Below are 23,250 nucleotides of genomic sequence, written 5' to 3'. Positions count from 1 at the left end.
GAAAGGCAAAGCCTTCTGGGAACTGCATAGCGAGAGGAGGATGCATGAAAAGTTGTGGGACTGTTTATGATTCAGAGGAGTGATGAGGAATGACAATAAGGAACTTGAGCGAGCATCCCATTCTGCTCCTGAGGGGATCAACTGTTAGCATATTAAGTCTTGCTGCCATTTGAAAAAGTTTTCCACTTTGCATTTGTATTTTTCTTCACTGCCATAACATTGCTTTCATGGAGGTGATAATTGAATGTGCTGATGAAGTTTTTTTTTTTTTTCTCCTGAGCTTTTCGAGTCTTTTTTGAGTTGGTCTGCTCGGCTGCAGTTTTACTTGGATGAAAGTGAGCAGCAACTCGTTAGACGGGTTTTGCTCCTCTGGCTTGTTTTAGACTCACAAGGTTTTTTTTCTTCTTTGTTTTTGTTTTGCCACATATGAAAAAGAGGGCAGATTGTTGTCACATGTACTGGCCAGAAATTCCTCCGTCAGCTGCCACGGCCTTTAAATCAAAAAGTCAGATTGGTCCTAGCCAGTGCTGCAGCTTAATATGAATCTCAACCCAAGTGATAAATGTCTCGGCCCGATTTAAGAACTGAGGAAGGTGAAGTCCATGAAAACCTTTCTTTTTTTTTTTTTATTGTGGCTGTTTTATGAGCTGTCAGTAAAGAAACATGACAGCAGTGCCAACAATAGTGGCACACGTGGATGAATAAATTGTCACCTCCAGCAGAGCGCTCTGCGACCGACGGCTTTATCGGGGGCTGATGGGAGGAGTCTCCAGTAATGAGTGCCGGCCGACGGCGTGCGACCCTGTTATGATAACTCGCCTCAAAGGTCAAAAGCCTAAATGGCAGTCTGCGCTGTCTGCCGATTATGCTTGATAACAACAAATGAAAAGGGGCTCTGGCTTTTTTTTATATGAGCATTTCCATGTCTGTATGTATCCATTTGCATTTTGAACAACATTTCCGCGCCAGCCCAAGATGAAAATCGATAGACCAAAAACAAGCAGGCTGTATTGTGATGCCTTCAAAAGACTAAATTCATCCCACATAGCTTTCATCATGTTTGGAAAAACAATTGAGGTAACTTTAACATTAGCGACTCTCATGTGAGGTCCCCCCCCCCCCAACATTTGGGCAGCCAAATGTCTTCAGAGAGTCAGAGCGCATATGTGAATGTGGCATAATGCTGATTTGCGACTTTCTCCAAAGAAGACTGCTCGCTTGGCAGAAAGGAAACAAGAATTATTGAATCAAACAGCTCTCCTTCTTTATCCAGATTTTACTTTGGCTGCATAAAGCTGGTCGCATAATCCTTTTATCAAACCTGCCGATGGAATACCGCAAATACCCGTAGTGAGAGAAATGTTATTAAGGTCATTTCTTGCTCTAGTTTACCTTCCTTTGCAAAAAAAAAAAAAAAAAACACTGACTTTCATTTTTTTTTAATCTGGAGGAAAAAAAAAAGACTTCATGTGTGTGTATAGATACCTACCTGCTGACCACTGAGTCCATCTCCTCCCTCATCTGTAATGACCAAAATCAAGTTGGTCTAATTTGTTTCTCTCTCAAGAGGCGGTCCGGTGGATCTGCAGCACTTGCAGCTTTTTATCTCTCCTCCCACGAGTGTGCGTGTGTACGCCACAACATAAGCTAAATACGTCTCTCGTGTGGGACTTTCACCTGACGTCTTGAGTCAGCTAGCTTGCGACTGAACTGATGACAAAGGAGTCGTGTGCATTAGTGGCCTTGCAAATTTGACCCTACATAACCTTTTCATTCAGGTGACCCTGCGTGATGGCCAGCTGGTGGGAGAACAAGTAATACCGTAATTGTCCATGTATAATATGCACCCTAAAAATGGCATGTCGATGCTGGAAAAAAGCCTGTACCCATGTATAATACGCACCCAAATTTTGACTCGGATGTTATTCTGCCGGTCAGTATCACTGCGCATGCGCTAGCAAACTCGATAGCGAAGAAATGTTTCGGATTTGTGTAGGGTACATTGTGACAGCAAACGAGCAGGTGATCGAGCAAGCGTCTGATACGAGAGATAGTGTTCGTATGGAGGGTGTTTGAAGTGAACAGCAGAGAAGAAAGGAACAAGGCAAAGTGTTGTGAAATAAAATATTACCTGTAATATGCATTTAGGTAGAGAACTGAACTCTCGCTCTTTATATAGCTAACGTGTCTTGCGCATCCGTTCTGCGCATCTGTAATGGCGGCCTCCGTATGATATCCGGTTTGCGATGGAGATTAAAAAACAAACAATATTTGACAATAACCCACCATCAAGGATTGCACCATCGCATCAAACGATGTGTCGTCAATTATGAATTTTACTGACTAAGTGTGTTGGACAGGATGGCTGAATGCGATGCGCGATTGACGTGTCTTGCGCATCCGTTCTGCGCATACTGTCATGGCGGCCTCCGTATGATATCCGGTCTGCGATGGAGATTAAAAAACAAACAATATTTGACAATAACACCCCATCAAGGATTGCACCATCGCATCAAACGATGTGTCGTCAATTATGAATTTTACTGACTAAGTGTGTTGGGCAGGATGGCTGAATGCGATGCGCGATTGACAACAAACAAGAAGAAAGGTGATTTCAAGTTTTATTTCGAGGGAGATTTTCTTCAAAAATTGTTGTACCCATGTATAATGCGCACCCCAGATTTTAGGACAATAAATTAGTTAAATTTTGCGCATTATACATGGAAAAAGACGGTACTTCGCAATGTTCACGCCATTCATATTGCCCGTGTGTGTTTGGAGGTGGAGCTCTTTGCCAACAACGTTGCTCGAATATTTCCTCCTGAGCAAAATTATTGCTGATTGAGTGGCCCATTGCAGCAAACTGGGTTGTAGACCAATGCTGGATGTGATGTCTAATTTTCTTTGCCAGTCCTTTAAATTGATCTGCATGGTTACACTTTATCTGACGCGTGACTTAATTGCGTCAAAGTGACAAGGGCAGGCGCGTATTCCGATCGAACACGCCTCACGTCAAGACTTTCAGGTGTATAGATAAGCCGATGACCGAGCAAAATATCCAAGCTTTTCTTTCTCTGCCTTCTCCTGTCAGTCGTATGAGAAAGTGGCCAAAGATTTTTCAACCATCTTTGGATTGCCACGCGTATAAAGGCAGGCGAGGCAGCCCGCAGAAAAGCCTTTCAGTGCGCTGAATGAACATGCCATCTGTGGGCCTTTCTTATTTCCTCCTCTCTTTTCTTCTCTTCCTTTTTCAAGCCTTGTAATCAAATTTGAGCAAAATCAAATGGCGGCGGGATAGAAGGCGAGCGGCAGGGGGGCGGCGGGTTCAATGAAAGTACCTTTTGTTGCTCTGAAACGAGCAAGTAATTTACAAAATGCCCTCCCTTTGTACGGAGGGCTAAAGGAAGAAAGAAATCAGTAGCTTTTAGAAGCTAGGCCTTGCGCTGCGACGGGCAAGATAATGAAAGCCGTCTTGTGTTTGGGGGATAGAAAGCGTCTCAAAGGCTGACTGGGCCTGGGCTCAGGGTTAGCTTCATGGAAAAAAAAGAAAAAAAAAGCATAAAACACAACGGTCTCGCACATACAGAGGAGTCATGTGGACTTTTGTGGACTCCTCTGTGCGGGCGTGCACGTGTGTGTGCGTGTGCCTGGCAAAGAGCGGCAAAACAGCAAAGCGTCGCCTGGCTACTCTCGGCTGAGACGTCGCAAGGAACGGTCGGAGTTGGCGAGGGAAGCTGCCCGTCTTCTCTCACCTGTTGTGCTCTTGCAGGTTGGCCTCGCTCGTGGCTGCGACGCCTCCACGCTCGAGAGATGACATCACATGGCACTGCGCTGAAGGATTAAGAGGCTTCAGGATTTGAACTATTTTTTTTTTTTGGGTGGATGACTCTTGAGCATATCCTCGAGTGGGACGCTTGCATACTCAAGGAGGACTGCATGGATTATCACCACTACCTGAGACACCCCACGAGATCATTGCCATTTTGTAGGTCACAGCCTTTGGCTTAATCTCCTTTTTAACATACTTGGTTTAAAATATTGTCCATATCTAAAATGCAATATCTTTTGTGTCAAGGTTCTGTGCTTGTGGAGATTGCTGGTGACATCTCGGCTGCGTGTATCTGGCCTACAGAGCCAAGTCTTGTCTTGCCGCACATGCCGGTGAGTTATGACATGTTAATTACAAGTTCCTCTTTTTTTTTTTTCTTGCCCGTATGCTTTGAGCTAGTGCCTGATTGTGTTTGTTTTCACCATTTCAATTTCACATTTTGGTTGGTCGTTTCGGGTCCCACGTGTTGATAAGCGCGCCCTCTTCTAATGTGCGCTAATCGTTGCTAATGTTTACACGTTTTGTCTGTTTTGGCTGTTTGTACGTCTCCCGACCTTATTTTCGGCATGCCCCCCCCAAAAAAACTAATCTTGGAATGTTTTTTATTAAATAATTCATTCACGGAAGTGGTCAAGTGACATTCAAGGCATGACGAGTGCAGGATGAAAGCGTGGGAGACCTTTGCAACTTTGGTAGGCTTCATGTTTTGGCAGAATGGTCACATGCTTACCTGCACCAAGAGTGAGTACAAGAGGTTCTTCTGACTGTTGCAACATGTTACCGAAAGGCAGAAAGAGAACAATGTACATATTTTGGCATGTTCTAGTCCTCTTGCATTTGGGCCATGTGGAGCAGTGGCAGTCCAAATCCACCAGTGCAGGGTGTGGAGTGGAACAGTACAGGTGGGAGAAGATCCAGGCTCTCATTCAGCTCCAAAATTAGTTTTTGTCCGGGTGGTAGAGACAAAATTTGCCCAAATGCAAAAACAAAAAAGCTAAGATTGAAAGAGTGGAAATTTTGCTCCCTGAGCCCTAACGGCTCTTTGAAATGAGCCGCAGTCACCCAGCAGGACTGACCGGTTATGGAGAGAGCTAGTGACCAGCTGGCCTTTTGCTGGTCTCACCTGCAGTCTACCGGCAGTCGCTTGACTGCGGCTCAGTTGGAAGAGCGGCTTGGCAGGAGATCTTCGGATCTTCCATCATCACATACTTGATCACTTGTGTAAAAACAGCAGGGTAAGTTTATTCCCCTCCGTTGTCATTGAGCGGAAAATAAATAATTGAGTGGCATTCAAATGTGCCCATTTTGCTCTTGACACATTTAAATGTCAACATTTGCACTGGAACAAACGCACGAGTTGAAATTCCAACGAAGCAGAATGCGTAATGAGCGCCGGTGTTGCCGTGCGCTTGGCAGGTGCCGTTGTTGTGCTCAACGCTTCACTGCTTCGATTCTTTCTGGCAAACAACTCAAGCCAATGTGTGTGTGTGTCTGTGTGTGTGTGTGTGTGTGTGTGTGTGTGTGTGTGCGCGTGTGTGTCTGTGTGTCTGCATGTGTGTGTGTGTTTGAGACAATTGGAAAGAAATTAAATCAATTTAAATCATCACGCGTTAACGATTACAAAGAACAAGGATATTATAAAAGTGTAGCATATTCTATAAGTTAAATTTTGTTCTTTCATTTTTCACAGCAAATTCTCTTGAGACGTTCTTTTGTCACATTTCAGTGTTGCATTGTTTCTCAAATTTGCATCAAAGGTTTTATGGCTTGTGAGCGGGATGCGACGTGTGAAGCTCCTGAGGATCCTTTAATAACTGTTAATGGGCTGCAAAATAAGTGGGAGGGGCTTGCACTCCACTGGACCAGCGATTACAGCTCATTGAACGGGAGGGGCAAAGCATTGATTTCATCTGTGGCTGTGCGTGATTGCACCTGGATGCGTGTGTGTCAGTCACACACATAGCACAAGCAGACATTTGCAGCCGCCTTGCTGCGTCCAGCCTGTTATTAAGAGCAGTAGCCGGCCATTAAGCCTGTCATTTGCTCAATCTAGTGGATGACCCACTCACTTTGGACAGCTTCTGTGCTTAACCTCTGACCACTGATTGGCTAGCCAGCCAGCAAACTCTATTATTGTGGAGGCAGTCTGAGTCTGTGTATGTGTGTGTGGGAGTGTATGTGAGTGTGTGTGTGTGTGTGTAGGGGGGTATCGATTTCGTGTGCACGCTAGGTAGACAGTGTATCAGGAATGGGCATTTTTAAACATACTTTTAATAAATAACGCTGCTTTTACAAGAGATGGAATCGAAGTGTAGTTTTTGTTATATTGTTAAAAGAATTCTCATTCTCAAAAAAGGCACAGAGCGCATGCGCCTCACTGGGCGTTACAGCAGACCGAGAGCAGCTAAAAGCAGGTCTAAGTTGTGGCGCAAGTGGCGTAGCGAGAGTTTGGTGGGTACGATCCAGACGCAGATAAACAGTGTGTGGTAAATGTCATCGTTTTTCATTCATAAATATGTCAACAACCCGCATCAGTCAATTCATGGAAATAATCATTATTATTCTCGTCGTCTTAAATATATTTTCAAAGCAGCCCCAAATTTTCAAGTTCTTCACTACACGTGCAGCCCGTCATAATACAGAGAAATTCACCGGCACTCTTCCCATGTGGTCGGACCGTGTGTGGCTCTGTGATACATTTGCTCCTTTTTGTTATTATGATCAGGCACGCGTGGTTTTAACACAGGTGTGTACAGGTCTTTGATTTTTGCACTAATACCTTCTGACTCCTCCATTGCTGGGATTAACCTCGGCTCCCGCTACTTTGTCTCAGCAGCTGCCGGGCGCGCCGCTCTGAGAGCCACGCCGAGCCCTGCTTGAGGTGATAGCGGCGGAAATTAGCCAGCTTTCTGCCTCAAAGCTGCTTCATTAAGACAGCCATCACCTTGGCCTGCATTAGCTTTGCTGCTAATCCAAAAGCTAGCAAAGTCAATCATGCAGACCTTAAGCTAACTAAAGCTACCTCTGCTCTGCCTTGTCTTCTGAGATAAGGTAATGAGGATCCGGAGGGGTTAAGGTGAACTCGGTTGCCTGTGTTGCACGTGCTCCGCGATGGATGACCAGCGGATATCATCGTGAATACACGGAAATGTGAGCTAGCAGAGCTGGGAATCCCCAAGTATTGTCTTAAGTTGATAAGGCGGCGAGAGGCTTACCGAGGTGTATCCGAAGACAAGGATGGGATACTCCCCAGGTACTCGCCGCTATCTAGATGTGACACCCCGGCTTGGCCCCGAGCGGGCTCGCTAGTGTTCATATCCGCTATTGTCTTGTCCCGATAAGCTAATGAGGCTTGTAGCGGGAGGTGATGAGCGTATTAAGAAATGCATTAGTGGACAGACAAGACAGTCAGTCACAGGACGCCACTTTGGGAAATAGGAAGTTGCCTCGCCCCAGTAGCGCTGATGAAAAATTGTGGCCCTTTCCGTTCCTGTTTCGAGTCATGATACTTTTTATACCATTACATGTGATGTGGCCATAACTGTCCAGCAGTAATGTTCTTGGCAAGATATGACAATTTTGACAGGTGGTTTTGGATTTGAAGATCTATAGGGTGACAGCTTCATATTGAAACAAATTCTAGGCTGCTTATACTGCTTGCCGTATGGAATGGGAACTACGATAAATATCGATTGGAATACGCCCGTCTGTGCATTGATGCGTGCACATCCGATTCGTGCTGTCGCTGATGACAGCAATTTTCAAAGCCTCTTGAGGCCTCAAGGTCCCCCAGCAAGACACAAAACCTCAGCGGCGCACATCAACGGTCACCCCGCTCTGCTTTTCGAGCCATTACTGTCAAACAGCTGTGAGCTCGCCCAGAGAAGTGGCTCTGGCGCAAAAGCAAGCTGGAGCCCAAGGGATAAATGGTCACTGCCAATACAGATAGATAGACTGATGGATGGATAAGTGGGTGTCGAGGTGCGAGGAGGAGGGGGCGCAAGAGAGGCGGGTGTTTAAAGGATGAATGGAGGGGACGGGGCGGCGCGCTTGGCGAGGCCGTCTCTAAGTGACGACAAATTGATGGGGGTGTCAAAGAGGAATCCAGAGAGGAACAGCCCTTTATTTGACAGTCAATTATCAGATAGACCCAGTGGCCTTGCAGTCCATGGCCGTGCCGCACACGTCACACACGCAAGTGCCTTTCAAGCACTGCTTCACGCGATGCTGGCATGCACGTGGACGCCCAAACATTTAATTAGACCTTGAGGACTTTTTTGCTAAAGTGTGTCAGTGAACTCTTATTGTGTGAAGAGGTTTCGATTGCTCCGCTTTGGCATAATAACTGCAAAAGATGTAACGTGACAGTACCAAATCTCTTAATTGAGCTTCAAATGTGAAGCATTTCTGTTAAAGTTATAAAAGGGGAGAAAATGGAAAAAGTGCGACTCAGCGGCTCGACTGTCTCTGTCAGCATCATTTATCACGTATGAAAGATGACGAGCAAGCCGTAGTAATCACGACAAGTTTGAATTTCAGTCTTGGAATCCACCTTTATGTCTCACATTAAGTGCTGCTACCTCACACATCATCTACTCGGCCTTGCTTGTGTCACCAAAACCCAAAAGATTTTTTAGATGAATTAGATTGCTGGTGAATTTCAAATGGAAGGGAATGGGAGCTTTGTGTGGTAGCAGACTGTAATTGGGGTTTACTGTAGATGACGTATATCAAACAAAGTGGACTTTTTTTCCATCTCATCTTTATTTGTATTTCAACAATTTTCTCCCCCTGTATTTGAATATTTGAATCCCACCCTAGTTTATTGAACATGAGAGATGGATTGGTTTTGAATGAATGTCTTTTCCTCGCAGTGAACTCGAAGCCTGCGTGGCTTCCAATAGATGGCATCACAGCACCAGACTTGGCTCGCACTCCCAGGCGGGTTGCTGTGAAGAGCTGCTGCGCCTCATCGAGCTCCGCCAAGGCCGCAGGCAGGTCACGGCTCCAAAACAAGCGCCGTTCACCATTTTGTGCATATTGACTGGAAGAAGCCTGACAGATTCAGATTGATGCGGCAAAAGCAATTTAATAGGCCAAATTTGCCTTCGATATCGTTCAAATTTTTTTTTGTATTCCTCTTTGACTAAAGTCTCAATTTGACACAATGTGGATGATGAAGCTCAAAACAGTAGTTGTCCGTAATTGTAGTGTCCTTTTAAACCTGGAACGGCCCGTCGACGTCCGCAGTCAGAAGCTTGGCAGTTCTGATCCGAGGATTATTCCAACCTGCGCGCGTCTGTGTCACCGCAACAACATGAATCCCATTTCATTGTCCTCACCTCATTTGTGCCACAATGCGCTCTTTTATTAGGAATTAGCAAACACGTGCTTTTATTGGCACTAATAAATTAACATTTCAGCATCCCGCAATGAATCGAGTGCTGCTATTTGAAGCATGCGAACGTGCACTTCGGTCACTCTAAGCAGCTGTCTTGAAATCCTTTTATTTATTTTTTTTATCCCCCCCCCAAATGCGGCTCCCTTGCCTGTAATGTGTTTTTGTGTGTGCCAATCCCCTGCTGGTTTGTTTCATGTAGACACTTGAGACAGGAGAAAAGATAGCCAGCGTGAAGTGTTTCTCAACTGGAGAAAAGTAAATGTAGAAAAAGGGCACCTGAAATGACATGATTGTGGCCTAAAAAGACAGAGCAAATGTGTTGATTTAAATGACACGGGAATTGCTCCCACATGTGATGAATTTGTGTTTGCTTTGCAAATACACAAGACGGCAAGGGGACATACGCTTCGTCTTCAAAATAAACAATTTATTTCTTCACACTTTTCTTACAAATCACACAATATGTAATTCATTTTCCATCACATCATTTTAATAGATACCAAAAAAAGAACAGACTCTGAATTTACACTTCAATGTGTTGCCATTGTATGGAATTAGTATTATTATGATAGTAGCTGGAAAATAATTTGTGATGATATTAATGTGCTCCTGCGGGTTTATTTTTTTATGTGATTTGGGATTTGTTATATGGGCATCTATGCGTGTGTAAAATCGAAAGAGCGAGATCAGCTTCTCCTTAGGTGTCATGTCCAGTTGCCGGCCGCTCCACTTGGCGTCCTTCTAAATCTCCGACCGTGGCTTGCAGACTGATAATTGTCTTCTTTGTGATTGTGGCGCTAATGAGACCTCTCCTCTCGTCCTCTCTGTGCTCATTTCTTAATGCTGAGACACAAAGACTTGGCTGCGGCGTGCATGGCCTCGACGGAGCGCCGCCACGCTGGCCATGATTGGATTGAATAAAGGTCTGAAAATACACAAAGTGAAAGAAAAGTGGGAGGAGATGCAGAGAGCGAGAGAGAAAGCAGACATTTTTTAAAGGCAATATTGATGAAAGGCCATCATTTTAGCCAATTAAAGGGATGTGGCGAGTGAGAACGGCTCGATGGCTCGACTGCACACCGGCGCCGCTTTGCATGCGGCGAGGAGAAGACGCAATCTCCTCTCGCAGTCGTGTCACATCACTGACGAACGAGGAAGAACGTGTTCGAGCAGATCTTTCTAGAAGGGCATGACAGCAGGGCCCGGATCGCCAATGTGAATATACAAACAGGAGCAAAGTCGTGCTTGTTCCTGGCGCTTTGTGTGTTTGCGTGCGCACAAATTTCATTTCATCTTGACAGGAACTATTTTGCTCTCTGTCGTGCTCTTATTCTGTCCTGGTTTGCCAGCACGGTCGGCACAGGCGGAGGTTAGAATTAGACAACCCCCCCCACCAGGTCCCAGAGGTACTTTCTGCTTAACGAGGCTGGATATCTGTTTCGTCAAATCAATCGTCTGTCTTAAATGAACATTTACGACCATCTGCTTCAGGGCCTTACGCCCCCGCCCATGTCCACAATGCCTCACTCCAGCTCCAATCCCAATATTTGTCAAGTGTATGATCCTGCGGGCTCCTTGAGGGCCCCAGAGGGCTAATGTTGGGCTTCCACCAGGGGCCCGACAAATAGCCTTGCCTCGGGTTGAGGGGGGGGCTTTCCACATGAGCCAGCTCCCTCCCTCCTTTCTCCTCCCTTTCTCCCCTGCCACTATTCTCTTTGATTAAACACCAAACCTGTGGGACACATGGCCAAGGCTCTGAAGCGCTGTCAGAGATCTGCAAGTATGCATGCGTGTGTGTGTGTTTGAAAATGTAAAATCCAATCTCTCTAGCAAGCTGTTGCATTGTCACTTGTAGACCGGCAGGCAGTGATGACATCATGTCTGCGATGCTCTGCGTTTGCCTTCTGACCTCCCAAGTCACAAATAAAGATGAAGGAAATTGTAAACTCGAGAAAACATCTCCTCTCCTGAGCTTGTCAGACGCCAAGGTTTTGGCATGATTCGAATTATCTAGGTCATGGAAGCAGACGTGTTTGTTGTGGAGTAGAGTCGGCGTCTGGAACTATATATTTGCGGCCATTTTGGGCTCCTCGCTGCTGCCCCGTGGTTGTTCTTGCAACACATCGCAGAACACTTTTGGCTTAAGGTTAAAATTATTCATCAGCTCATGGACATTTTAAAAGTAGTATCGGTATTTGCTATCAGTATCCGCGACCACTCAAGAATTGAGCTGTCATTCTAGTATCGGTTTGGAAACAAAGTGGTATCGAACGTGATAAATGCAAAACACATTTAAAATGCAAGCAAGAACAAATTTAACAATAATTGGCAAAAAAATCTGACTTTTACACAGCAATGCCAATGAACTAAATGATTTCTCCTGCTTTGTGATGTCTTGACAAGCCAGTTGAAGGGAAGAGTGGCATTCAGTTCTGAATGACTTGCAACAAAACTCTTGGCATCAGCCTTTCAAAAGCCACCATTGCTCCAAGCCTCCATTCCTCCTCCTCCCCCTCCCTCACATTTCTATTGTATTCCTCTTTTACCTCCCGAAGCGCCCCCCTCCCCTCAGTAATTACATCCGAATCAAAAGCCCATCCTGTCAATCAAAGACTCAACTGTCACTTCAACTGCTTTGTCTCTCACGTCTCTGTCGGTCTCGCTTTCTGACGACTTTGGAACGGGCTGTCAGTGCGCTGCATTCATTCGACTGCAGTCGGCTTTATTACATTTGTGTACAATTTCCATGTACAGTGTCTGCGTTTTCTTTTTTTTCTTTTTTAAAGTGTTGTCTCGTTTATTTAGGTAAATTGCTTCTAATGTGGCTCTGGATGTAATGCTGAAGGGCACTGAATAAATTGCTCGGCAAGAAAGGCAACATCTAAACACTCGTAATGTTAACCCAAGAAAAATATTTGGAAGCTAACATAGTAAATAGCAGACTCGAACTTTACATTCAGAGCAGGCTCAAACATTTCAATAGAAAGCATGAAGGGATTTTTTTTTTTTCTGTCTGGATGCTGTGTAAAAGACCAAACCTGGTCTGGCAAGTGTGAGTCATTGCAAGGCTAATAGGGTTAATTGTCATGTAAAAGCAGCAACTTCACGGCCAATCACACACACACACACACACACACTCACACGCGCACACACACACACGCGCACACATATTTACACTTTGCCACAGTCCCATGGGATGATTCTTTGCCCAGATGGCTTTTCCCCCCGTGTGTGTGTGTGTGCGAGTGTGTGTGTGTCAGATCCCGGCGGGCCACAAGGGGCTCGCCAGTGAACAAGGAGCATCTTCACCATCTAATTAATTGACTATGATCGAGCACCTGTTTCAGGCTCGATAGAGCGGCGTTTCCCACAACACACATGCTGGCAAATGGAGAGGTGTGAGAAGGAAGGGCAGGAATGGACACATGAGTGATGAAGAACACATCATGTGACAAACAGTCCATGGAGGGTTATAAAAAAAAAAAAAAGGAAATGGGCAACAGTTGGCAGGCTTTCAATCTAGAAGGAAACCCGTCGTGCAGCTCATCTGTGAAACGTGATCTTCTCCATTTTTGGCTTTTAGTGATTGATCTTAGACGTTTATTTTCAATATGTAAATATACTCCATTCCCGTATTTTTTGGATTATAAAGTGCACTTAAAAGTCTGTGCTGCTACAACGTATCTCCGTTTGCATTCTAGTATAAGCTCATTCTAGAGCTGAATGCGCTTTCATGAAAGGCGTCTCAAGTTCTTCCCACGGAGAAAATAAAGCATCAATGATACACGAGAAACGGCAAATCCAATCTGTGATACAGCGTGAGCTCATCTCGCTTGCTCGTTCTCGTCCCCAGTTCATTAGTTTCCAGACCGGTGCTCCTGCCGGATTACCATAACCCGTCAGCCGTGAAACACCACCAAACAATTTTCTGCTTGTTTAAAAAAAAAAAAAGAACGAGGAGGGGGAGAAATGCACCGACTTGGCTGCGTTGCCTCCCCACCGCTATGGAGGGCGGAGAGCTTGCATTACCTGCGTGCTTTTCCAAGCGACACCACGCAAAACTGATAAAAGGCGTGTCAGGAAGGCTGGCCTGCTTGGAGTCAACGAGTGAATGCAAACACACGCAAGTACAATGGATGCTAAAAACAATCCTCTTGCCTCCCCCCCTCCCCTGCTGTGAGCAGTTCACGGCTTGTTTAATGAAATGTACGTCAAATCAGTTAGCGGCCACTGAACGGGAGAGCTCTCTCTCTCTCTGTCTCTCTCTCTATCTCTCAAATTAGAGTCTTCATTTATTGTAGATTTATTTTGGGAAAATTACTAAACTGTCAGCTGTAGCTCCACCAAATCCCGTTTGTTGTGACGGAGCAATCCACCTTTTTCCTTTTAATAGTCACTCTAAACTTTTAAAAGCAACACTGTTTACAAGCGGAACGTGGCCTAAAACAAATACACGTGCAGGCAGATTTGTCGTGGACTTCTTCCGAGCAGCACCTATCTCCCATCCCAATATTTATTTCCTCATTTTCTCTTTCCTTTCATTTCCACATCAATATGTGTGCGTGTGTGCAGGTGATTACAGTCTGAAGGCTCCCCTACTTACCTTGGCGTGAACAATAGCGAGCTGTGAATAGAGGCTGAGCGCGCTGTACTATAATGGCCTTGCAAGGCCAGCCGCTCACCTTGTTTTGTGTGCACGTGTGTGTGTGTGCTTGTGCGTGCGCGTGTGTGCGAGATGCATGGAGACAATGCACATGCTGCTGCTGTATAATTACAGGCTTAATCTTACTATGCAGAGGGGTTCACTCAGCAGCACGAGAGAGTGGGGGAGGTATGTAATGACATCAAGAGTATAGGTTGCAATATAGTCAAGATAATACTACCTTACTCTGCTTTGTGTTGTTGTAATAGCACTTTGTGCCACATGGAGGGAAACATTTGAAATTATAGTATATCACGGAAGGATGACGAATAGCATCCCTCAAGTTGCAGCAGCGTACCCAAATATTGAAAGGTAGCACACGGCTGTACTGTAAGATTGGGCAAAATATCCAAATGCGATGTTGTAAAAGGTCCAACAAGCTGTCTTGAGTGTCGCATTCGTGGATTTTTGTGAGGCCGGCGTGGTAAGCACCACACCCCCCCGTGCCGCCCTTAATGCAACATCTCTTAGTACTGACTAGAACATAAATGGAACTCCGCAAGGGTGCACGTCTTTGCTACGTTAGCAAGCTGACTATTTAAATGTACGCAGGGGCAGGCTGGACTAAGTTTTGGTGTTTTTCACGAGTGTGAGCGTCTACACCGCCGTGTCGCCAATCATAGCAGAATATGGGCGGGTAGGTCGCCTTATTAGTGTCCACCAAGAAATGCGGAAGTAAATCTTTCCAGGCAGAATTCGAGATTTCGGCTTTGTTTGTCTGATTGGATGATAAAAGCTTGTCTTGGTTCTGACCGGGTCCAACCTAAAGGCAGATTTGATATACAAACACGCTCACTCTGTCACAATGATTGGCGATCACTTGAATGACGGTCTTTATGTGTTTTGATTTTGTTTAGTAGAAGCTCGGTTTAACAGCGGCGTGGAGCCTCCGCTTGAGCTAGGCGCTAAAGCCGATACTCTGGACAGACTCGGCGCTGTCAAGTGGTGTCGCTCTGCCCGCCGCTCTCGCCCTTCTTGATATCGCTCTTTGCTTATTGTCTCGAAAAGATTACAGTGGGGGAGAAATGTTGGGGGACAGAAATGGGAATGGGAGGAGAGCTGGAATCCTCCAGCTAAGTATTTAGCAGCCAGTTAATGTACGGAGGGATAATACGACGTGTCCACAGGCGGCGTCTTTATGTCCGATGTGTTTTTAGCAGCTTTTCAGCAGCTTGGCAGTGTTTACACACTCTTAATAACAAGTGGTGTCTTTCAGGGACCCTTCACGATTCAAACGCCATTCCGGCTTTGGACTAATCCCCCCGGCACACCGCTCCCAGACAAAACACAAGATCTCCGGGTTTTTTTCCCCCCCCCACTGTAATTGCCTGGATTTTAATTCCGTGCAAGCCATCAAGCCAAGATTGGGGCTGGAGCAAGATTTCAGGGAGGGAAGGTCATCTGAGACTCTCGGACAGTCAAGACCTTGCTTGGGGACAAGTCGAGATTTGGAAGCAGAAGCGGGCAAAACGAGAAGTGGCCTGCGTGGCTACGATAAAAAGTCCAAAATGAAAACGTCTTGGGTTTTCAACGTCGGCTCTTGAAAGCTGGCGTCGCGTGTTGCGCGACAGCTCAGAGCTGCTCCGACCGGACAATCTGCTCTGAGCTATGAGAAGAAGAATGAAAGATAGAGAAGGGAAAGCGGCACGCTGTGGCAATATGGACGGATGGCTTGCCGGCTGGGCGATCACTCGCAAATTTCCGACACACAAACGTGCTGTTGTGTGGTCGCTCAAGCTGACACACTTTTTTTTTTAAGATCCCTCTTTGCCTCAGTTTGTAAGTCTATTCTCAAAATGTTTTGTTTTGGAAATTTTAAAATTAAAATCAAACTCGGTGTGGTGCCGCATTTATAAGTTTTGTGTTGTTTGATCCAAGCCTATAATTCAATTCTAAAAGTGTATTGATTTTTGTTTTGTTTTGAATTACATGACAAAAAAATATCCCGAAAACCCAAATTGTTTTTTTTCTCTTTTTCTATTGCCAATCGAAAACGGCAACAAGAGATGCCCAGATAATTTCAACGCCTCTCCTTGAAATCTCAAGTTCACCTCAGTGGCTCCTATGCCGCCATTTTTCTTCACAGCCCTGTGCGCAGCCCTCTCCTCTTGCACCCGAATGTTCCTAAATTGAAATATTGAGCCCAAGTGCAGCCAGTTGCGGCGATCTCTTTCATGCTAACGCCTCTGTTATCTTCAAGTGCCTGGATAAAAATGGCATGCTTTTCGTTTCAATTTGGCTCCCGTGTGGTAGTGGCATCACTTTATTTTCCCCTCCACATCCTCAAGCAGCAGCTCTCCTCTTGTCTCATCCACACCTGTTAGTGGGCCACACATTTACAATCACGGCACTGCAAATGTGCTCCAACAGCGCAGCCTCCATTATGGCAAGTGAAACAATCACATATCATCGAGGATGCGTGCAGGCCAGCTGCACACACACACGCACACACACATACACACACATGCATGCAATGGCGACCAACATCATTCTTTGTTTCCTGTCACTCATTACGGCTCTTATTCATCAGCCCCTGCTCATCATTAAGCTTCTTTGATCATATCTTGACAAACCCTCCCGACGGCAAACAATTACAACTGGCAAATAAAAATGAACATGATCAATATGTGTCGAGCAAGCGAAATTCAGTTAAATTGGAGGACCAATTAGGCTTTCAACTGCTAGTTTAACTCTTAAGCTGTTAAACTATGACATGGCATTATTTTTATTATCATCATTATTATTATTATCATTATTATTACTATTATTATTATTATAATGTCTGCACTGCATGGTTTCAGCATTTTTTTGCCATCATGGGACGGGCTATTGAGTTGCTCCTGCACCCGTGGCAGTATAGAAGAAACATTGCATAGCAGCCATAAAGAAAGCATCAAATTCCGACTAAACAATGTTTGGATACTGATCGGCATGTTATAATCTGCCGTCCTTGAAAGGTCCTGCTAGCCTTAACGGTTAATAAATAAACTCAGCTGTTGCACGCACACACACTTGATGGCATAGCAATGTTTTTTCTTCCTATTTTTTGCTTTTGTCCTTGGACCGCATCTTTTCACCTGCCAGCTATTCCATAGCAGCGGAGGCAGAAAGCCTTGGCGCAACTATCTGTGTTATCTGCTAACTTTGCCACCTGTGTGGTAAATTGGAGGCAGTGATGTGGAAGATGCGTCCAAAGCTTCTTTTCTCTCCTCCGTCCTTCTTTCTTGAGCTTCCCCTCATCCTGTTTTTGTCTCGTTTCTTGGTTCCATTTTTTTCCCCCAGCCGGCGCCTCGCTCCTCTGCCCCTTTGTATCATCATCCTATTAAAGTGTGTGTGGTGTGTGTGTGTGTGTAAGGGAGGGGGGGGGTGCTGTGTGTAATATCACGTGTGTATATAGAATAGTTTCAGCTCAGGTTTTGAATGTTCAACCAACATTGGCATCTTTACAAGTTAGCATTGCAGTGTGTTCCTGTGCCCAAGGCAGTTCGTGGCCATTTTTAGCTTGCGCTTCTAAAATTTGATCTTGCAACAACCAAAACCGGTTCCATCATTATGAATTTCCGCATCATTCCACTTATTTGTATTTAGCAATGCCAAAATGAGTATACTAGAATACTAAATACTAACAGCAATGCTCATTAAAATTCTACACTTGCATTTTTAAATACTTTGCAGACTATGGGGCGTGTCTGATGCAAAAAAAAAAAAAAAAAGGCTACTAATGACAACAATTAAATCATCTACCTAAAAACCTAAAATTTTCTCAAAAGCCGACAGTGCGCCTTATAGTCCGGTGCGCCTTATATATGGACCAAATTCCTAAATTCAAACTGGCCCGAAGCATTGTGTCATGAAATCAATCATAAGTGGCCCGCTGAAGACTATGAATCATGAATCAAAAAGACTATGGATCATTATTTTGTGATTATAAAGTAATTTTTTTGCATCTGAAGTTGAAATAAAAAAGATAAAATGGAGAATACGCCCGCGACCCCCGTGGGGACGAAGCGGTTCAGAAAATGGATGGATGGATGGATGGATTTGATTTGGATTAAAAACCTGCCATGAGGCATTAATGGTGTGCCTTATAGTCCGGTGCGCCTTATATAAGGACAAAGTTTTAAAATGGGCCATTCATTGAAGGTGCGCCTTATAGTCCGGAAAATACGGTACTTTAAAAGAAAAATCTAAAAAAATGCTCAAATTTGTTTTGAAGTTTTTCCTGAAAATGTTGATCAACAACCTTTTGGCTATGGGAAGTCACAGTGTAATACTCGTAAAGACAAAATGGCCGCGTGAAGAGCAAATGCAAGCTCCTTGTTGAAGATAGCAACAGTCTTAGCGGCATTCCAAATAGTTAATCTGCAAGCGTCTTCTTAAACCCGCTCTGTCGGTTTATCAAGGCAGTCATACGATTCGCAGTCCCAGTTGAGTGTATTGTTTGCAGGCTCCGGAGCAGAGCGTCATCGAAATCAACGTGTTTGTTGTGCCTGCTGTGAGAGAGCATGTAGCATGACTCCGTCTATCTCTCTCCGTCTCCCTCGCAAGACTTCACCCCTCGCTTCCTTTCCTTAATGACGAAAACAATAGCGCTCCCCGCAAGCTGTCTCGCTGTACAAACCGGAGGCCAACTCGTATTTATTTTCACGTTCGGTCCTCCCGTGCTCGCATGACATAATCCTTTATCTGCATCCTTTCAAATCCTAATTGATATGATTCTATTCATTCATAGAAAGGTTTGTAAGGTAAAAATCAAGCTTCAAACTGTTTTTTCTCGTTGTCGTTATTTTTAGCCGTGCTTATATTTCCTTATGGATGTATATCGTCGCAATGGGCACAGAGAAGAGGCGAGAGATGCTATTGAAGTGGTTCTGTAAAATAGACTTTGTTCAGGTAGTCACTTTGTTTTCATGCTGATAAAATTCATTTATGGAGGGATCTCTCACTTTTCTTCTCGACTCCTCTTGCACTCCGCGCTCAGGCTCCCGGCTGCGGGATTAGCCGGCAGAGAAAATGCGGGGTAAAATTAGCCTCCGACTGTCCTCGCAGCCCGCGACGATTGATTTTCTGCTGCAGATGGGGAAAAAACGCCAGTGCTTAATGTCCTTAATACCGCCACAGAGACGGATTATTTTATTGCCTTGCTTTTTGTTTATTTCCTTTTCAAATCTGGCCAAGTAGGAATATGAGACTTTGTAGAATATATAGTAGTAAAAAAAGAACAATTATCAAAACAATGACTTGAGAGATGAGCTTGTCTTGCTAGCATCACACAGCTCACCTGTTTTGAGTTGGGTCACTTTGCTGTCAATTTTAGTTGACAGATAAAAAAAAATGGCAGCGCCTTGAACGGGTCAATTCCTCTGCTTAATTCTTATTACATAAACGTAATATGAATCTGAAGACAGTTAGACTGTAGAAGGAACATTTTGAGTTAATAAAAATAAAGAAAAAAGTCGAGTTGACTACCCTTTTAATACTGTTTGTATATTTTTTGTGTGCTGATATTTAGGCCAAGAGTGAAGGTTTCAGTTTCTATAAAAGAAAACGTGGAGCTTGCTCAGGGAATTGTTTACCTTGACGTGTGTTTAATTGAATATAATGTCCAGGATGTGCAGAGTGAAAAATTGCCTCGGGAAACAAAATTGATTTTATTCCGACTTCTTTTAATAAGGTAATCTCTAAAATTGCAGTGTGTTAAGCCCCTGTGCTTTGTTTCAGATCTCATCATTGATCATGTTGAATCCGGGCTTTTAAGTGCTCACACATTTGTTGTCTTATCGCCATTTGGAATCGAAATGATTACTAAAAGTATGATGACTGATGAGACACTCGTGGAGAGTGACGCGTTCTCTCAAAACAAGGCCGCTGTCACAAAAGGCGTCGCGCTGCAATTATCTGCATTGATTTGTGGCGGCGGCGCAAATTCAACTCATATAATTAAATTTGCATTGGTCAAGTTATCGAGCATGTCAATAACACTTAGCGTTGTGTTCACGTATACCCCAAAGATATTTACAACCAGCCACGCAGCGACTTTGAGACGAGATAGTGAGCGCCCAACGCAATTTGGACGGACAGACCCGCCATTGTTCCGGCCCTGTCTGGCTGTAATTAAAATGGAGTATGAAATTAATAATGGGAGATAGAAAATGATTTGCATGCATTCCAAATGGACGCCTTTTTCTCGAATGGGATTTTGTTGTTGTGACTTTGTGTGGAGGAATGTCAAAAAGGGAAGCGCAAATTAGCCATACGTTGCTTTGGTGTTTTTGGGACACGTTCTTTGTGTTTGAATCTTATCAAAGTCAAAGAAGTTGGAATTTTGCTTTGTCATTCTCCCCGTTTTCCACTTTTTTTGCTTCGGTTTAGCATCTTGCCCGCCCGCCCGAGCGAGCGTCTGCTCCGGCCAAGGTGGCTGCTGTAATTTGCTTTTCCCGGCTTGATGTTTATTGTGAGGCTCAAATTGAAAGTGGCCTGTAATGGAGCGAGACTCGCAACCCCGAGACCAATTCGCAATCTAAATGACTTGCTCCTTTTCAATGGCATCGACTGGAGAGCTCTTTGTGCAGCCTCGTACCTAATCAACCTCTGGTGTGACCCCCGGCTCTTGGGGGCTGCTGTCGGATTAATGATAAAATCATTGGTTCAAACAATTATTCGCCCTGAAATAGCTAGCCATTTTATTCCGAAAATTAAAGAATGTGAAATTATTTTTTTTGTGCTGTGTTGTAGCAGCTCCACTTATGGATGAACTCTGCCCCCCAAACTCTTGGATTTCAAATTAAACAGTGATTTTCCCTTACCTATTTTCTCTCCGGTACCTTTTTCAAGCCACCCCTCCTCACCCCCCTCCCTCCACCCTCTTTGTGTTGTTGCAAATTACCTCCCGCGTGTCACAGTAGCAAGGCCTCAGCGACATGCCTGTCTGCTTATGTTCCGTCTTCAGCCGATGTGGACTTATTCGTGATGGGAATCTGCTAGCCAGTAAGATTCCCCGTTTCTTCAAACATGTCAGAAATTGTATAGCTCTATAAAAATCAAACAAAGGTTGTTTGATTTTTATAGAGCTATAACATTTCTTGATTTAAAAGATTCGAAGCATTTCTGCACCATTTTCTTCATCTCTCTTCCGCGTTTAATAAAACTGAACGCGATTATATTTAAATGAGTTTAGAATGAGCATGGCTAACTAATATCAAGCTCAACTCGAGGAAGTCGATTGGCACGTTTTGCGTTTGTGGTGCAATGTTCCATCCAACAATCAACAATATTTCTATAGAGAGAAGTTCTAGTGGGTGACAATCCCAACATCCATTTGACGTCCGAGGTGCAAATCATCCGCAATCTGGTTTGGTGTTTGCCTGCTGGAGATGAGAAAGTCTCACGGCTCGATGGATCGCCATCTCGGGCGGCGCTCGTTCAGCCCCTCGCCTCGGGACTTCTGAAAGCAAGGGTGGATTTTCCCCCGAACGCCACTCAATGGCCAGCCGCGTATTTATCACCATTGTCATCACCGTGATCACGCCCCTCCCTCCTCTTAAGTGTGAGACGGTGGGCACTCTTAAGAGGCTCATATCCAACCGTAGCCCAGCAGCTTTCCCCTGCCACAGGTCGGCTGTCGTCCACGTCCGATGCCTGCGCTGTGCTTAGTCATTACCGAGGGATTGATTTCCCTAAAAGAGACTCTTTGACAGAAGCACTAAGAGGCTTATATTAAGTCCTGCTCACCTTCATTGCTTCCACGCTAATGTCTCAGCAAGCCACAGCCTCTATTGACTTGTTGATGGAGATGCGAGGCCGGAGCCTCTCTTCACCAGTCAGAAACTTCAGGCAAAGATTTTCCCAGATTTCAAACAATTCCGGACCTCTTGCGGAGTGGCTTGCAAGCAAAGTGAGGAAACTAAGTTGAACTGCGAGTTTTGCAGAACAACACTCAAGTCAGTCAGGCGGTCAGAAAAAAGCAAGAAGTTTGACTCGATCCCTTGGGACAAAACCGCCTTCAAGGCTTTGCTGATTATCATTCGGAGGATGCGGCAATTTGTTACTTGATTTGCAGGAGGAGGGCTGAGAGCCAGCCAGGGAGAGCACAAGCCTTCTTTCATTCAGAGGAAGCGGAGAGGGTGGGGGTTGCTGTGTGTGTGCGCGTACGTGAGTGAACTTGATTTGTTTTTCCAAACTTTTGTGACACCTTCATACGACTCTGCAAGCTGCAAGGCCGAATGATGTCAGGAATGTCAGGTTCATCCGCCCAGCCATCCAAATATGTTCATGGAGACCAACCTCCATCAAATGAAATGGAGCCTAAAGGAAGACCCAGAGATGTTGAAAAGGAAGAACGGCCAAACATTTGCTAGGACACTACTCATGTGTAGTTAATTGTGGAAATGTGACAGACATCCCAGCGTGCCCCACCCCCAACGTGTTTTTTTTCTGTACAGTTTCTCACCCGTTGCACCTTCCCAACTGGGACAAATATTTCCCTAATGAGGCTGTCGGTTGGAAACGCCGCGGGGTGGGGAGCAGAGCGGAGCGTGGATTGACCTCTGTCATCGCGTTCGCACTTTGTTTTCATGGGACAAGGACTCGTTTGTGTGCCAACGCAGTTGCATGTGTGGGAAAAGTGGAATTCGACTTAGTTGATGTTTGCATGCAGAGGTGCTGCCTTGCTGTTGTCTGCTTGGGTTTGAACTGGCTCTTGTTGTTGTGTGTGTGTGTGTGTGTGTGTGTGTGTGTGTGTGTGTGTGTGTGTGTGTGTGTGTGTGTGTGTGTGTGTGTGTGTGTGTGTGTGTGTGTGTGTGTGTGTGTGTGTGTGTGTGTGTGTGTGCGTGCGTGCGTGCGTGCGTGTGTTGGAGGCCCCTCGCTTTCACCGTCTGCTCTGCCTCTGTGACAGAAGCACATTGTGTTCCACATCAAGGGATGGGAAAGGGGCCTTTGGCGGCACTGGGAACCAGCACACACTAAAGACACACTTGGACAGCATGTGTGTGATGGTCAGCTGGCACCAGTCTTTGGAAAAAAAAAAAAAAACAGAGATGGTGAGTCACTCGCATAAATCTGTCCGATGAGTTAGCTCGTTTCATTCCTCTTTTGTGTCCCTCCTTTCAAGTATCTTTTAATTTGAGGGATTTTTTTGGGGGGGGGTGTACCGGGACCAAAATGCGATGCGGGAATGGTCGCTGGGTGACAATGTCCGGCGAGTATGCTGACCATGCAACAATCGACTCGTATGATTCATGAGTCTCATGAATCTGTCGACAATTTCTGGACGCATAGGTCACGTGTCACATTGAGCACATTTGGGATCATCTTGCAGTA

The 23,250-nt window shown here is 45.0% G+C and overlaps 1 protein-coding gene and 1 long non-coding RNA gene across 2 annotated transcripts in view; one reads left to right on the top strand and one right to left on the bottom strand.

The window, feature by feature from the left end:
* Positions 1 to 23,250, top strand: part of sox2 (SRY-box transcription factor 2) — a 74,909-nt gene that overhangs the window by 227 nt on the left and 51,432 nt on the right. The window contains exons 2-3 of the transcript XR_005097813.1: positions 3,770 to 3,985; positions 4,076 to 4,161. The gene's annotated coding sequence lies outside the window, so the exon portion shown is untranslated. The remainder of the gene's footprint in view (positions 1 to 3,769; positions 3,986 to 4,075; positions 4,162 to 23,250) is intronic.
* Positions 9,643 to 21,964, bottom strand: LOC119122198. Its single transcript, XR_005097814.1, has 2 exons — positions 21,664 to 21,964; positions 9,643 to 11,342 (listed from the first exon to the last, which is right to left on the bottom strand). It is a non-coding gene; the product is annotated as an uncharacterized LOC119122198 (long non-coding RNA).

The sequence above is a fragment of the Syngnathus acus genome, chromosome 4 (assembly GCF_901709675.1).
Source record: "Syngnathus acus chromosome 4, fSynAcu1.2, whole genome shotgun sequence".
Lineage (NCBI taxonomy): Eukaryota > Metazoa > Chordata > Actinopteri > Syngnathiformes > Syngnathidae > Syngnathus > Syngnathus acus.
The sequence above is the reverse complement of the archived record's forward strand: the minus strand, read 5'-3'. Positions and strand labels throughout refer to the sequence as shown.